A 14154-nucleotide genomic window follows, 5' to 3' on the forward strand; every position below is an offset into this window, starting at 1 on the left:
TAATTAGGTCAGTGATTCTATCTTTTAGGTCATTTTTGAACATTTTACTTATACAGAGGTCCAAATATTACATGCTAGGGCTAAGATTAAAGTTACAACTGGAAGTAAGCTGTATAATAGCCTCTCTCTTTCAGAGGGATGCTTTACCATGTGTGACTCAGGAACTCAGCTCGCAAATTGTTAACCAATTGCCTCCCACATGGGGAACCAAAAAGAGAAGATTTTCCTTCATTATGGCACTGCCAAAGATTTATTCTTATAATTATTGAATGTTTATTAACTGGGGTTGAGTGTAACTATTCCATGGCCTTTTGTTTGTTATTATTTTCTTATTAAATTGTTGAGTGTATTACGCCTTGAAGTATAATTTAGATTAATATTTGACGTTTTTTCATTCATATGTTTTGTTTTACTGGCAGCCACTTTATAACTCATATTGCACTTAGGCAGGTTGCACAGTAACATTATATATATATATATATATATATATATATATATATATATATATATATATATATATATATATATATATATATATATATATATATATATATATATATATATATATATATATATATATATATATATATATATATATATATATATATATATATATATGTATGTATATATATATATATATATATATATATATATATATATATATATATATATATATATATATATATATATATATATATATATATATATATATATGTATATATATATATATATATATATATATATATATATATATATATATATATATATACATATATATATATATATATATACATATATATATATATACATATATATATATATATATATATATATATATATATATATATATATATATATATAGTTACGTGGGTCAGTCAGTTAGTTAGATTAATACTTATTTCAATCGATTTATATCACCTTGCTTTACCCAAGACCCACGTAATTCTGTCATTTAAGGCCAAAATAAAGCTTTCAAGGACAGATACTGTGTGATTTGGTCACCAGCTGAAACTAGTATTACAAAATAGGGGTTTGTTACATAACCACATGGATTAATTCAACAAACTTAATGGAAAACTAACTCAACAAAAGTAAAATAAAAGGAAATGGATTATTTACAGGAGCTAACGGCAGCTCAGAATACTAGTCCAAATCAAGACAAAATGCCTCAATGCTAAATGGAATTGATCGCCACAGATTTACTACGCCTCTTTAAACGCTTTTATACGGCAGTTGAATGCAGCAAATGGCGAAATGTGGCTTCTTGGCACTGATGATGCAGATTCTTCTCCAAGCAAGAGGTTATATCCAGGATCAAGGTATACACACTTCTGGAAAAGACGTATCCAGATAACAATCTTGCACTATAGAAACTCTCACTCGTCATTACTTAATCACAAGGGATGAATCTTATATCAAGAATAGTACTTTTAACACCATGGAAGGTAGGTTATGTGATTTCACTAGACAACAATGAATGCACTTAATATATGACTTCATAAATGGGATATGCTTTACATGGAGTTCTTAGTCAGGGACTGTTTAAAAGATGAAAATTTGAACAAGGAAAAACGTGAGTTTCAGTTGAAGGGAAAGAGAACTGGGAGTAATTGTCACAATCAGACTTACTGCTGGGGTGAGATAATGCAGTGATCAGTTGCATTAAGATTCCTTGGTCTGTTTGGAATAACAATTTCCCCCACGTGTTGAGGACAAAGGGGGAGAGACAAAGCGTGCTCAGGGAGAGAGAGCTATGGATGTCCTACTTGGAGGATATCTGTGCTGAGAGCCACAATGTGTGGGTAGCTTTTGGCTGCTTGCTCCTCCTACCAAGCCAACTTTGGGCTTGGACACGGATCTGGTCTGAAGAGGACAATAAACTCACCAGTACATAGGTCAGAAGAGGCTAAGCTGTAGGAACAGTATTTCTGAGGTCTGTCCTAGCAAAACTTATCCCTTGTTTATGGCTCCACGAGCAAAAATTCCACCCTTCGTCCGGTTGTCTCTTTAGTTTGAAAACAACACCTGGGTCTCCCACCTTTACTCGCTTCTCAAGTGAGCAATTTACATTGTCTGCCTTTACTTTAATAAAACTTAATCTGTTATTCTACTAAAAGGCAAGGAAGGGAGGTCAAACAGCAAATATTTATTATATATATATATATATATATATATATATATATATATATATATATATATATATATATATATATATATATGTATATATATGTATATGTATATGTATATGTATATATATATATATATATATATATATATATATATATATATATATATATATATATATATATATATATATATATATATATGACATATTTCATTTATGCCACATTTAAATAAACTACGTTTCTTAGTAAATCTAAGATAATTCCCAATATATATATCTCTGTCGCACATGAAAGGAATGCTATTGCGAAATCTCAGTGCGATCAAACCAGACGCAAACGTCATCAATAAGTACCTGTGTAGTGTCTTAAAGACAGTGCGTCATCATACATTAGCATGCGTTTGCATAAACTCAGCGTTCTCTTTTGATCAGAGCTGGAGGCAAAGTCACGTAGCCGTGGGAAGTCCTTGGAAACGAGGTCATATGTTTGTTCGTGTGTGTGAATCTTAGTCTTGCTATGTAAAAGTGTGAAAGCTTAGATATTAGATCGACATGGGAGATCATCCTGTGCAGACCAATTGTATTCTTTTGTATATAGTCTCATTTTTTGACAAATACAAGAAAACCCACTATGGAGTTTGTCTGAAATCCTGCAGAACATTGGTCTGATCTTCCAAAAATCATTCTTATTCTACAGCCATGGAGAAAATGAAGATGTCACAACCAAACTCTGACTGAGTTCCAAACACAGTCCTTATAACCAAACACATGAGGGAATTTCTGATGAAATACCTTCTTACAACAGTGGTGGCAGCGTACACAACAGCGGTCACAACAGAGCTTTCTGGTAGCACCTCTACATGGCGTCTACATTGGTGGAACGGAAGCTCCGATACGGCGAGATGCCCAAACAACCATAGACAATTGTCATCTTCATAAACGACATGGTCACAGTCGGACGGACAACTCGATGCATCAAAACGTCTTGGAAGCGGAAAGAAAACAATCAACAACGAAAAAGTGAGGAAAACATCTGACCTTCACAACACATCTTCCCCAACGCACGGCAGAGAGAGAGAGAGAAATCTGCACAAATCTACGCAACATTGCACATCAACACTCCACGATGTTCCTTGAGGGTTTCTGCAATCAACATTCATCAACATAAGAAGTTCAACATCCACAATAACATCCCTTCGATGACGTGTATCTAGCCAGATGGAAGTCGGACAGCAGAGGAACCTCGTCGACCTACTTACCAGAATCCAATAAAAAGCTAAGTACAGCCATTATTTATAACAGTTGGTATATTCATTTACAGTGTTCGGGTCTCGAGTGGCAGGTTGCTGATATAAGGTGAGCAGCGCCGTAGATTAATACCTTTGCCTTGCAGACGTAGCGGTTCCTGATACCTCATTTTTTTTCATACGTTTGTGTTCTTTTATTTTTTACGCCTGACACGTTGTTAACTCTGTTCTTTTTCAGGAAAGTGCATTTATTACTTATCATTATTGTATTTTATGATGCATTTTCATAAGTGATGTTATTTTTAGCGGTTATATGAATCTCGGTTGTTATTTACTTGCGTTCCTGGTTTAGATTTATGAGGTTACGTAGCAGCCATGTTTATTCATATAGGTTTCAAGATCACTTAGAGAGTAGGCGTGCGGATAGGAAACTTAGTAGGAAAATGACTCCTCCAACCCCAAGTGGGAGCGACCTCACCACTTCCCCACAGAATCCTGTAGTTACGGTAGTTAATGCTAGATCGCCAATTGTACCATTCGCAGGTCGTGTCAATGGATTTTTGACGCAGGGTGTCGAATCTTGGATTTCGTCTATAGACGTACACCTCACGGCAAAATCCATTACCGATCCGTCTTTACAATTGCAAGAGGCAAAGAGTTTCATAGATTTTGCTAAAGGAGATGCAGGTGCGTACTTATGGGGAATATCTTTTAAAGAAACAAACACTTGGGATGGTTTCAAAGCCAATCTGCGTTCCATTTATGGGAGTGAGGATGCATTGGATGAAGTTCTTGCTTTACGTAACATCATAAGACTCACATCTATGACTAATCTAAGTATAGCAGATAGGGCAGCTCTGATAGGAGATAGGCTCGAAGAGTATAAAGGACAGATTGATGGCTCAAGTTGGGTCAATGGTAATCTGCATATCAGTTCCAAATCTGTCTGCAGGTTATTCTATTTAACACTTGTAACAGCGATGTTACCTGAACCTTTGGTTAAGTGTTTTGATGAGAAATTACAATCAGATAGCTCAGAATTAGATATCTATAGGCAAGTTCGGAAACACTTGTCCAAGTGTACAGATCTCGATCCTTCTCTAATTCAGGATTTTACAAAGCAAGAAAACAAAAATCATGCGTCTACATCACCGCAACAGGTTAACTTAGTCACTAATAATCCATCAGCAGTCATTTGTTTTAACTGCAGGCGTCCCGGTCATATGATAAATGAGTGTAGATCCCGCTATTGTTCAATCCATAACAGTACGAATCATAAGTATAGTCATTGCAATGCAAGGAAGAAGAATCTAAACAGTAACACAAACATTCAAAGTACTGGTAATGACGCTAAAAAGCAACAGTACCATGGGGGAAAGAACAAACAATACAAGCAGAACAGTAATGCAGGTCAGAAACAAGTACATTCAAATCGTTCCTCGGGAAAGCCAACTTCAGGCTCAGCAGTTCCAAACAACCATGCGTCAGTGAATTTTCCGAATGCCGGCGGGCAGACAAACACCACATAGCCAGCTTAAAGGGTAGGAGAGTGATATTGGGTTATCATCACTTTTTGAATCAGATAATAAGTTTAATGTTCTCCAAGATATGTGTGAAGACAAGAATTTTCCAGAAATCGAGGTAGAGTCTCCCAAACATGCAGAGCACGGTCCCGTAGATTTTTGCAAAATACACGCTATTATTGGCTCAGAAGAAGTTAGACCCACTTTGCATGCAGTCAGCTTAGAACACAAGCATTTCACCTTGTTTTTTTTATTCAGGTAGTCCACGTAATATAATGGATTTACGTACCCATCACCTTTTATTTTCAAGATTTCCCATCGAACGCTCCAATGTTCGTTTGTCAGGAATAGGCAATAACGAATTAGATGTAATTGGTACGTCTCAAATACAATACAGGTTGGGGCAACGTACTTTTACGGATACCTTTATCATTGCTGGCAATATTAATATGTACCCAGTAGTTATTATGGGGTATCCATCAATGTCATTACATAACGTAATTTTAACACCCGCAAAACACGGAGTGTTTATAAAAGGGAAATTCTATCGGTCTTTGCACACATTGAAATCTGCTTTGGATCAGAAGAAGACAGAGAGTAAGAAGATAACGTATATCGAAGAGCCAGTCACTTGTCTCATAAGCGATGATATTGTTACAGCAACCCAACATAACTCAGACACCCGTCCTTGCTGCGTTCGCACAAACCATTGAGCCAAACACACCATCGTATCTCACGGTCAAGGTTAAAAGAAAATGCCAGGCTCAGAGGTTTTAATTCTTCCTGATACTTTAAAGATCAATGGGCTTTCAGTCACGCAAGCATTATACACAGTAAATTCTGATCATCGGGTTAACATTGAAGTTTTTAATCACTTAAATGCTGCTTTAACAGTACATGAAAATCAACATATTGTCAATATCAAAGCATATAAACATCGAATCCTTACAGTTGCTGAAATTAACTCCACTGAATCAGCAACAGACGAATCTTTTTAAAGGTAATTAAAGGCAAAATCGAAGCAGACATCTTAGATAGGGATATAAGCAAGAAATTTTTTTGATCTTTTATCCAAATATAGTGATGTTTTTCTACTAGTACTGGAGCTTTAGGCAAAACGGAAGTCATCGAACATCAAATTCGTTTAAAGGATAAGGACCAGGTCATTTTCGTACCTTCATATCGTCTACCGGCCAAGTTTCTGAATGAAATCAATGTTGAGGTAGATAAAATGTTAAAAGAGGGGGTTATTAAGAAATCGAACAGCCCTTATAATTTTCCCTTGATAGTAGTACCAAAAAGGACAAAACCTGGAGGATTTGTGCTGACTTTCATAAGCTCAACGACCAAACTATCCCTGATCGTTTCCCAGTACCTTGCACAGATGATATTTTGTCTCTATTAGGACAGAATAAATTTTTACTTCCTTGGACTTACTTAAAGGCTTTCACCAGATACCCTTAGCTAAGGATAGTACCCAGTACACTGCTTTTAGTACAGCTAGAGGTCACTATGAATTCCTACATATGCCATTTGGGCTACGTTGTGCTCTATTATGTTCACTAGAATGATCAATATAGTGTTCGGAGATTTACTAGGAATATTCTCCATGCTTATATGGATGATTTAGTCATATTTTCCAACACCTTGGAGGAGCATTTAAGTAAACTAGAAATAGTCCTTCTAAGGTTAAGAGAACATCATCTAAAAGTAAAAATTTCTAAATGTGAGTTTTTAAAGACGAATTAGTCTATTTGGGTTTCATGGTATCTTCGGCAAGGTCTTAAAGTAGTCCATGATAAAATCTCTGCTATTAGTAAATTTCCCGTTCCTACTAATGTTAAAGCCATACAGCAATTTCTCGGGTTTCAGGTTATTATCGTCGGTTTATCCGAGATTATTCAGTAATAGCAGCTCCTTTAACTGATCTCATAAGGAAGGACGTAACTTTTAAATGGGAATCCCAACATCAAATTGCTTTTGATACCTTGAAAGAAAAAATCAGTATAATCAATATTTGAGTTATATAACTTACCTTTTTTTCTCACTTTGCTACATTTTAGTAAGACTTGTGTTCACAAATATGCAACATATTTCAGTATTTGCTGTCTTCAGTAATTACTATGTATCTTCATTCACATTTTGAGTATAATGATTTTTGGAAGCGTATATTTTCTTTTGCTTTCTGAGAATTTATGCTTAGCTAGTGAATGCCTGTTTTGATGATTTCGTTCCTATTGTGTTTTACGTGGCCGAGCAAATGTCATATTTCATTTATGCCACATTTAAATAAACTACGTTTCTTAGTAAATCTAAGATAATTCCCAATATATATATCTCTGTCGCACATGAAAGGAATGCTATTGCGAAATCTCAGTGCGATCAAACCAGACGCAAACGTCATCAATAAGTACCTGTGTAGTGTCTTAAAGACAGTGCGTCATCATACATTAGCATGCGTTTGCATAAACTCAGCGTTCTCTTTTTGATCAGAGCTGGAGGCAAAGTCACGTAGCCGTGGGAAGTCCTTGGAAACGAGGTCATATGTTTGTTCGTGTGTGTGAATCTTAGTCTTGCTATGTAAAAGTGTGAAAGCTTAGATATTAGATCGACATGGGAGATCATCCTGTGCAGACCAATTGTATTCTTTTGTATATAATCTTTTTTTGACAAATACAAGAAAAACCACTATGGAGTTTGTCTGAAATCCTGCAGAACATTGGTCTGATCTTCCAAAAACAGTCTTATTCTACAGCCATGGAGAAAATGAAGATGTCACAACCAAACTCTGACTGAGTTCCAAACACAGTCCTTATAACCAAACACATGAGGGAATTTCTGATGAAATACCTTCTTACAACATATATATATATATATATATATATATATATATATATATATATATATATATATATATATATATATATATATATATATATATATATATATATATATATATATTTTTATAAGTGCAGGTAGTTTTAAGACTCCAAAATTCACTATTTAAATGACCTTGTAAGATAACCAGGAGCATATAAAACAGACTTGAGATTACAGGAGTGCCCTGTTCACAAAGGGGAAATATGGAAACAGGTGGTACAAAAATAGTATATTTACAACAGACAAGATCAATACAAAAATTAATTAAAATGAAGTTAAATTGGCCTTGCAGGCCTCCAAAAAATGTTGGGGAGGGCATGAATTTCCAGGTACGCGGGAGGAGAATTCTGCTATGATTGTCCTTCTGAAATGATATGGGACACAGGTTTCTAAGGCTGGAATTATGCTACTCGAGGGTTGCTGGCGATGGATCTGAGGGTCGACGTTTGAGCTTGGGTGAACATCTTGAATAAAGAAATTCAAGGGGTCCAAGATACGGGCCCAGGTGTCAATGAATGCGGGCGATTTCCAATGACTCAACTCTTTCAGGGTTCTTTACTTGTTGGTTTGATTGATGTCGACATTGGGGCAGTTCCAGTCCTTCTAAAGGGCATCAAAGGGTTTCTTTTTGTAGACGGACAAAGACGTACTCGTGGGTCGTAGATCGGTGGAGTGATGGAAACCTTGTGATGATAAACTGCAGTTGAATTTCTGCTCGCTCTGGTATTGCAATTCACCACTTGCCAGATACTGGCCACGTGGTTGGGGTACAAAGCAATGGGCAGCGGAACACTGGCGGCGAAGAGAAAGGGGGAGGAGTTTCTGAACTTACTGACCTCTTAACATTCGTGTCTGGGCTGTTATGAGGGTGATTGTCGCAGCCTTTTATTACTTCTGATCGGGTGCAGGGGCGATGGACTGACCCCAGGTCGAGCTCCTGTACCTACCCTGACCCAACCCGAACCAGATTTCAACTACTACAAGTTTCTTGTAAACTCCGGCTTCTTGGCCGAGCAAAAGCAGAAAGGAGGGTGTTTTTGCTTATTTTGGCGCTAATTTTTACGCTCCCCTGCAAGATGACATCTGCACCTGCAATCGGATTTGGGATAATGCAAAAATGAGCGAAGAAAGCGCTTGATTACTCTAGGTTCTGCTTTGCTACAACTGTTGGCCTTTTTTGTAAACTCTCTGTTTTCATACTGATAAATGACAAACTGGAAGTTTACTTTAGGTGTTGTACAATTTAGATTTGTCTTACTTGAAACTAATTATTGCTGACTTCATAAATGATGATTCTACAAATATTTTATTTGCTTTACTGAGGGTAATAGGGCACTCGACAAAATGAGAATGTCTTGGTGAACAAAAATAAAAACAAAAAGACAGGATGTAAAATGAAAACAAATGTAAATCAACTAGGTGCTTACTGGATCGTGAAATTGCATTGTTAGTTATGCCTTCCAGGTGGTATAAATGACAATCAGTGTTGTTTCAAATGATATCCCCTTTACTAGAAATTGTAATGACAATCTCAATTCATCTTTTCAATCGACAGACAAGGTTGCTACAAACTCAATGAGTAGCTAATAGCTTAAGAAAGCGCTTTTAGGTGACAGGAGTTGACAGTTGGTGAGCGACCAAGGTAAATGGATTATGGGTTTAAGCTAAACTTAAACAATGCTGAATTTTTATATACTGTAAATGCATAGGCTGTTCTGTTTTCGAAGTATGAATGGGAAAATAAACAAATCTAGGAACTGGACAGGGATAGGTTTTCACAAAAACAAAAATAACTAAATAAATAAAATAAAAAAGAAAACTAAACATAATAACTGTTTTAAATGACCACTTTTATGGTCGGAACGTCGCTGTTATTTGGTGACTATTAAAACTCAGGGCAAAGTCCTCCAGATTGTTGTCCCAGAAAAAAGACAAATAAATGAAAGATACATGATCACGCAGAAGAGCCAACGATCTAGAGTGAGGTATTTATTGGGGTTTGATCCGTCGCCCATAGAGAAGCCAGGACTATTTCAGCCCAAGGACTTCCGACCCCTTCAGGAAAGTTGACACGCATTCCTTATGCCAAGGGGGTGCAAGAACGTGCCACTTCCCATCTTTATCTCTTTGCTTTGTAAAATGATTAATTAAAGGGGATGATAATAAACTCTTTGTGGTAATTAAGAAAACGGAAAGGAAAGATCGACAGATAAGGATGAGGGATTTTAGTTCTATAGGAAAGGAAGAAGATAAAATGGCCTTGACATCCTCTTCTGGATGTAACAAAACCTTCAAAGATGAAAACTATGCCACGTTGGCACAGGGCCAGAGGAGCTCTGGAGCTCTTTGTGTACTACCTGCGATCGCCCACATGAATTCGAACCTCTCCTCCTGGACCGTTGTCCTCAGCCGGGGAATCGGAAGGCCCGAGGCCGAAGGGTGGCAAGGGGTGCCATCTGGGTCAGCTGCTGTGACAACTGACACAGGAATTTTGTTCACCAGCTCGGACATTAATCGGCGCAGCTCGCAGAGTTCATCGGCCCAGCAAGGCAGGGCAGAATCATGACTTGCGAAGGTATTTCCGGCAGGCGGCGAGAGAGAGGAGATGGACGGAGGGGGCGTGGTTGGCTCGCATGCAGTGGTGACCAGCTCAGGGCCGGGTTGCAAATCTGTGCCTTTGGGTGAGCCTCCGCTGGGGTCAGGAGAACCCGTCTCTCTTGCTACCAACACTGGCAGCGGCACCAGGCCGGGCTAAGAGAGGGGTTTTGGAGTTGGATCCCTTGGAGGGGATCAGGGGCGTGCTCTGGCACTGACATTGGCACTGGCGCTGGTAGCGATGTGGTGGTGGTCTCGTCTGTCTGGACAGATGGAGATTGGCACTGCTCAGTGCGCCCAAGTGGCACTGGCAGAGGAGTTGATGGGCAAGATTCTCCTGGAGGGAGATCTGGCTGGGGCCTTGGCACTGGCACTGAGGCAGTGCCGGGCACTGGACTTGGATCTTGCAGATTATTTGGGGACTTTGGCATTTTTTCCCAAAGGACGTACGAATGATCTCCTGCCCTGATGCAGCAGGCTACAGCGGGGAATTAGGAATTGGAATTCTCTGGTCTCCCTAAGGTACTGACAAAGCGGGTTGAGTGGGGACGAGGGTTAGTAAGCGGTTGGTCTCCCAAGGTACCGACAAAGCGGGCTGATTGGGGACTGGATTGGCAATGATTTGGTCTTCCAAATTACCGACAAGGTGGGCTGATTGGGGACTGGATTGGAAATGGATTTGTCTCACCAAATTACCAACAAAGCAGGCTGATTGGGGACTGGATTGGAAATGGATTGGTCTCACCAAAGTACTGATGAGGTGGGCTGATTGGGGACTGGAATGGAAATGGATTGGTCTCACCAAAGTACCGATGAGGCTGGCTGATTGGGGACTGGATTGGAAACGACTTGGTCTCCCAAATTACCGACGAGGTGGGCTGATTGGAGACTGGATTGGAAATGACTTGGTCTCCCAAATTACCGACGAGGCGGGCTGATTGGGGACTGGATTGGAAATGACTTGATCTCCCAAATTACTGATGAGGCAGGCTGATTGGGGATGATAATTAGCAAATGATTGGTCTCCCAAGGTACCGACAAAACGGGCTGACTTGGGGACGAGATTGGAATACATAGGTCTCCTGATTTACCGACGAAGCGGGCTGATTGGGGACGTTAATTAGCAAATGATTGGTCTCCCAAAGTACCGACAAAACGGGCTGACTTGGGGACGAGATTGGCATATATAGGTCTCCCAATTTACCAACGAAGTGGGCTGATTGGGGACGATAATTAGCAAATAATTGGTCTCCCAAGGCACCGACAAAACGGGCTGACTTGGGGATGAGATTGGAATATATAGGTCTCCCAATTTACCAACGGAGCAGGCTGATTGGGGACTGGATCGGAAATATTGGCTCCCTAAGAGAATTCCCGCACAGACGAGAGCGCTAGTTTTACTTACTTATGGGAGAAGTTATATTCTCAATGGCAATCAGGTGGGTGGTAAGCCCAAATTCATAATAGATATGCAACACACACAGCAGTAGTAAAGGCACATAACAAAACAAAAAACAGAACATATAATGTCAGACCCCCAATAATACAAACAATTTGGCGGAGCGAGCCAAGGGAAAGCAAAGTAAAACCAAACAAACAAATTTTCACACATTTCTAACTGTGCGACGAATGTCGGTCAAGGCCGTTTGCCTCCCTGTCTGTTATCTCTAGGCCACTGGGCCAGCTGTCTGCATCAAAAATGAATGAATGAGGTAATGTTTTGGTAAACAGATGCGGTACTTCCCCGAACAGAGGGAAAGAAACTATGTTTATTGAACTCTACCAGTTCTTCGCTTTGCCTAGCATGATATATGATTTTGCCCTATTGTTAGACGAGAGAGGGGGTAATGAGTCAGCTATGCTAATCTAACTTTTCAAACATGTGTTTGCAGTTGATTTCTCACACCTACTTAAAAGATTCAATTTCGAAATCACGTTTTCACAGGAGGAATACACGTACTATACCTTTAATGGTTTAGAGCCTAAATAACCTATTTGAATGGCATGCAAGCCACGTGCAAAGGCTTTCGAAAGCTAAATTTCGGCGATCCTCTCTCTCGTTTTCTTTTGACATGCGCCCTACTATAAAAAAAATTCCTAGGTTTAGTCATGTTTGCTAAAATTTCCTATGATAAATAAACACAGTTTACTTACACAGAATTTCATTGGCCTGTTGCGCTGACTTTTCAAAGATTCATAATCTGTCTCATATCCAGCTTAGCTGAGCTAATTACTGATTTTACAGATTGCAACACAAAGAAACAAAAGAGGAGGGGGGGGGAATGCAATCGTTACGAGAATCACTGGTCAGGTCGCCATTCTTATAGGTTTCCTGGTGCAGGTAGTTTTTAAGACTCGAAATTCATTACTGTACTCTACAATGACCTTGCAAGATAACCAGGAGCATATAAAACAGAAAACAAAAGAGATATACAGGAGCTTAGGGCTCTTTCTCAAAGGGAAAATGTGAAGCACGTGGGTACAAAATTAGGTATGTTTACATAACAGACAAGATCAAAGGAAAAATTAATCAAAATGAAGTTAAATTGCTGCTGCAGTTAAAAGTCCTCCAGAAAGAGGGGGGAGGAAAAGTTTGTGAATGCCAGGCACGCGGACCAAGGAGAATTTTGCTACGATCGTCCTTCTGAAATGATATGGGACACAGGTTATTATCTAAGGCTGGAATTTTGGGAATGCTTTCTACTCGAGGGTGCGCTGAGGGTGCCAAGGACAACCTCAAGGCTTGACTAGTGACTTGAGCAAGAGGGCAGTGAACACGTGGGCCAGGATTGAACAAATAAATTCAGGGGGTATCAAAGATACGGGCCCAGAAGTCTAATGAATGCACAGGGGCGAAAGTAACGTGACTAAGCAACTCCTTCAGGGTACTTTACCATCCCGCATGGAGTGTCTAAGGCTGAGGTCGACATCGGGGCTTCGATCCAGTCCTTCTCAAAGGGCGTCAGCAAGGGGTCCACTTGTGTGTGTAGACAAAGGCCTCCCACCAAAGACGTACTCATGGGTCGTAGATCGGTGGAGTGATGGAGGGGCGCCCTTGTGATGATAAAGGGCTGCAGTTGAATTTCCGCTCGCTCTGGTATTGCAATTCACCACTTGCAATGGATACTGGCCACGTGGTTGGGGTACAAAGCAATGGGCAGCGGTCCACATGGCGGTGAAGAGAAGGGGGGTGGAACGTCTGAACTTGTGACCTCCTACATTCGCGTCTGGCCTGTGTGTGTGAGGGCGATCCTCTGGCTTCGCGGCCTTTTATTACTTCTGATCGGGTGCAGGGAGGGGGCAATGGACTGACCCCAGGTTGCAGCTCCTGTACCAAAGAAAGTGCGCCAGCCAGTTACTGCCCTAGGCTAAGATTATCCCCTGAGCGTGCCTTAAGACCCTCTGGATTTCTACCCTGAACTACCCTGAACCAACCCGAACCAGATTTCACTATCTCTCACAAGTTCAAATAGACAGAGGCCTATCTATCGGCCAAGGAAAAGCAGAAAGGAGGGTGTTTTTTTTAGCTTATTTTAATCTTTAATATTTATATATATATATATATATATATATATATATATATATATATATATATATATATATATATATATATATATATATATATATATATATATATATATATATATATATATATATATATATATATATATATATATATATATATATATATATATATATATATATATATATATATATATATATATATATATATATATATATATATATATATATATATATATATATATATATATATATATATATA

The sequence above is a fragment of the Macrobrachium rosenbergii genome, chromosome 42, assembly GCF_040412425.1.
Source record: "Macrobrachium rosenbergii isolate ZJJX-2024 chromosome 42, ASM4041242v1, whole genome shotgun sequence".
In the NCBI taxonomy this organism is placed as follows: domain Eukaryota; kingdom Metazoa; phylum Arthropoda; class Malacostraca; order Decapoda; family Palaemonidae; genus Macrobrachium; species Macrobrachium rosenbergii.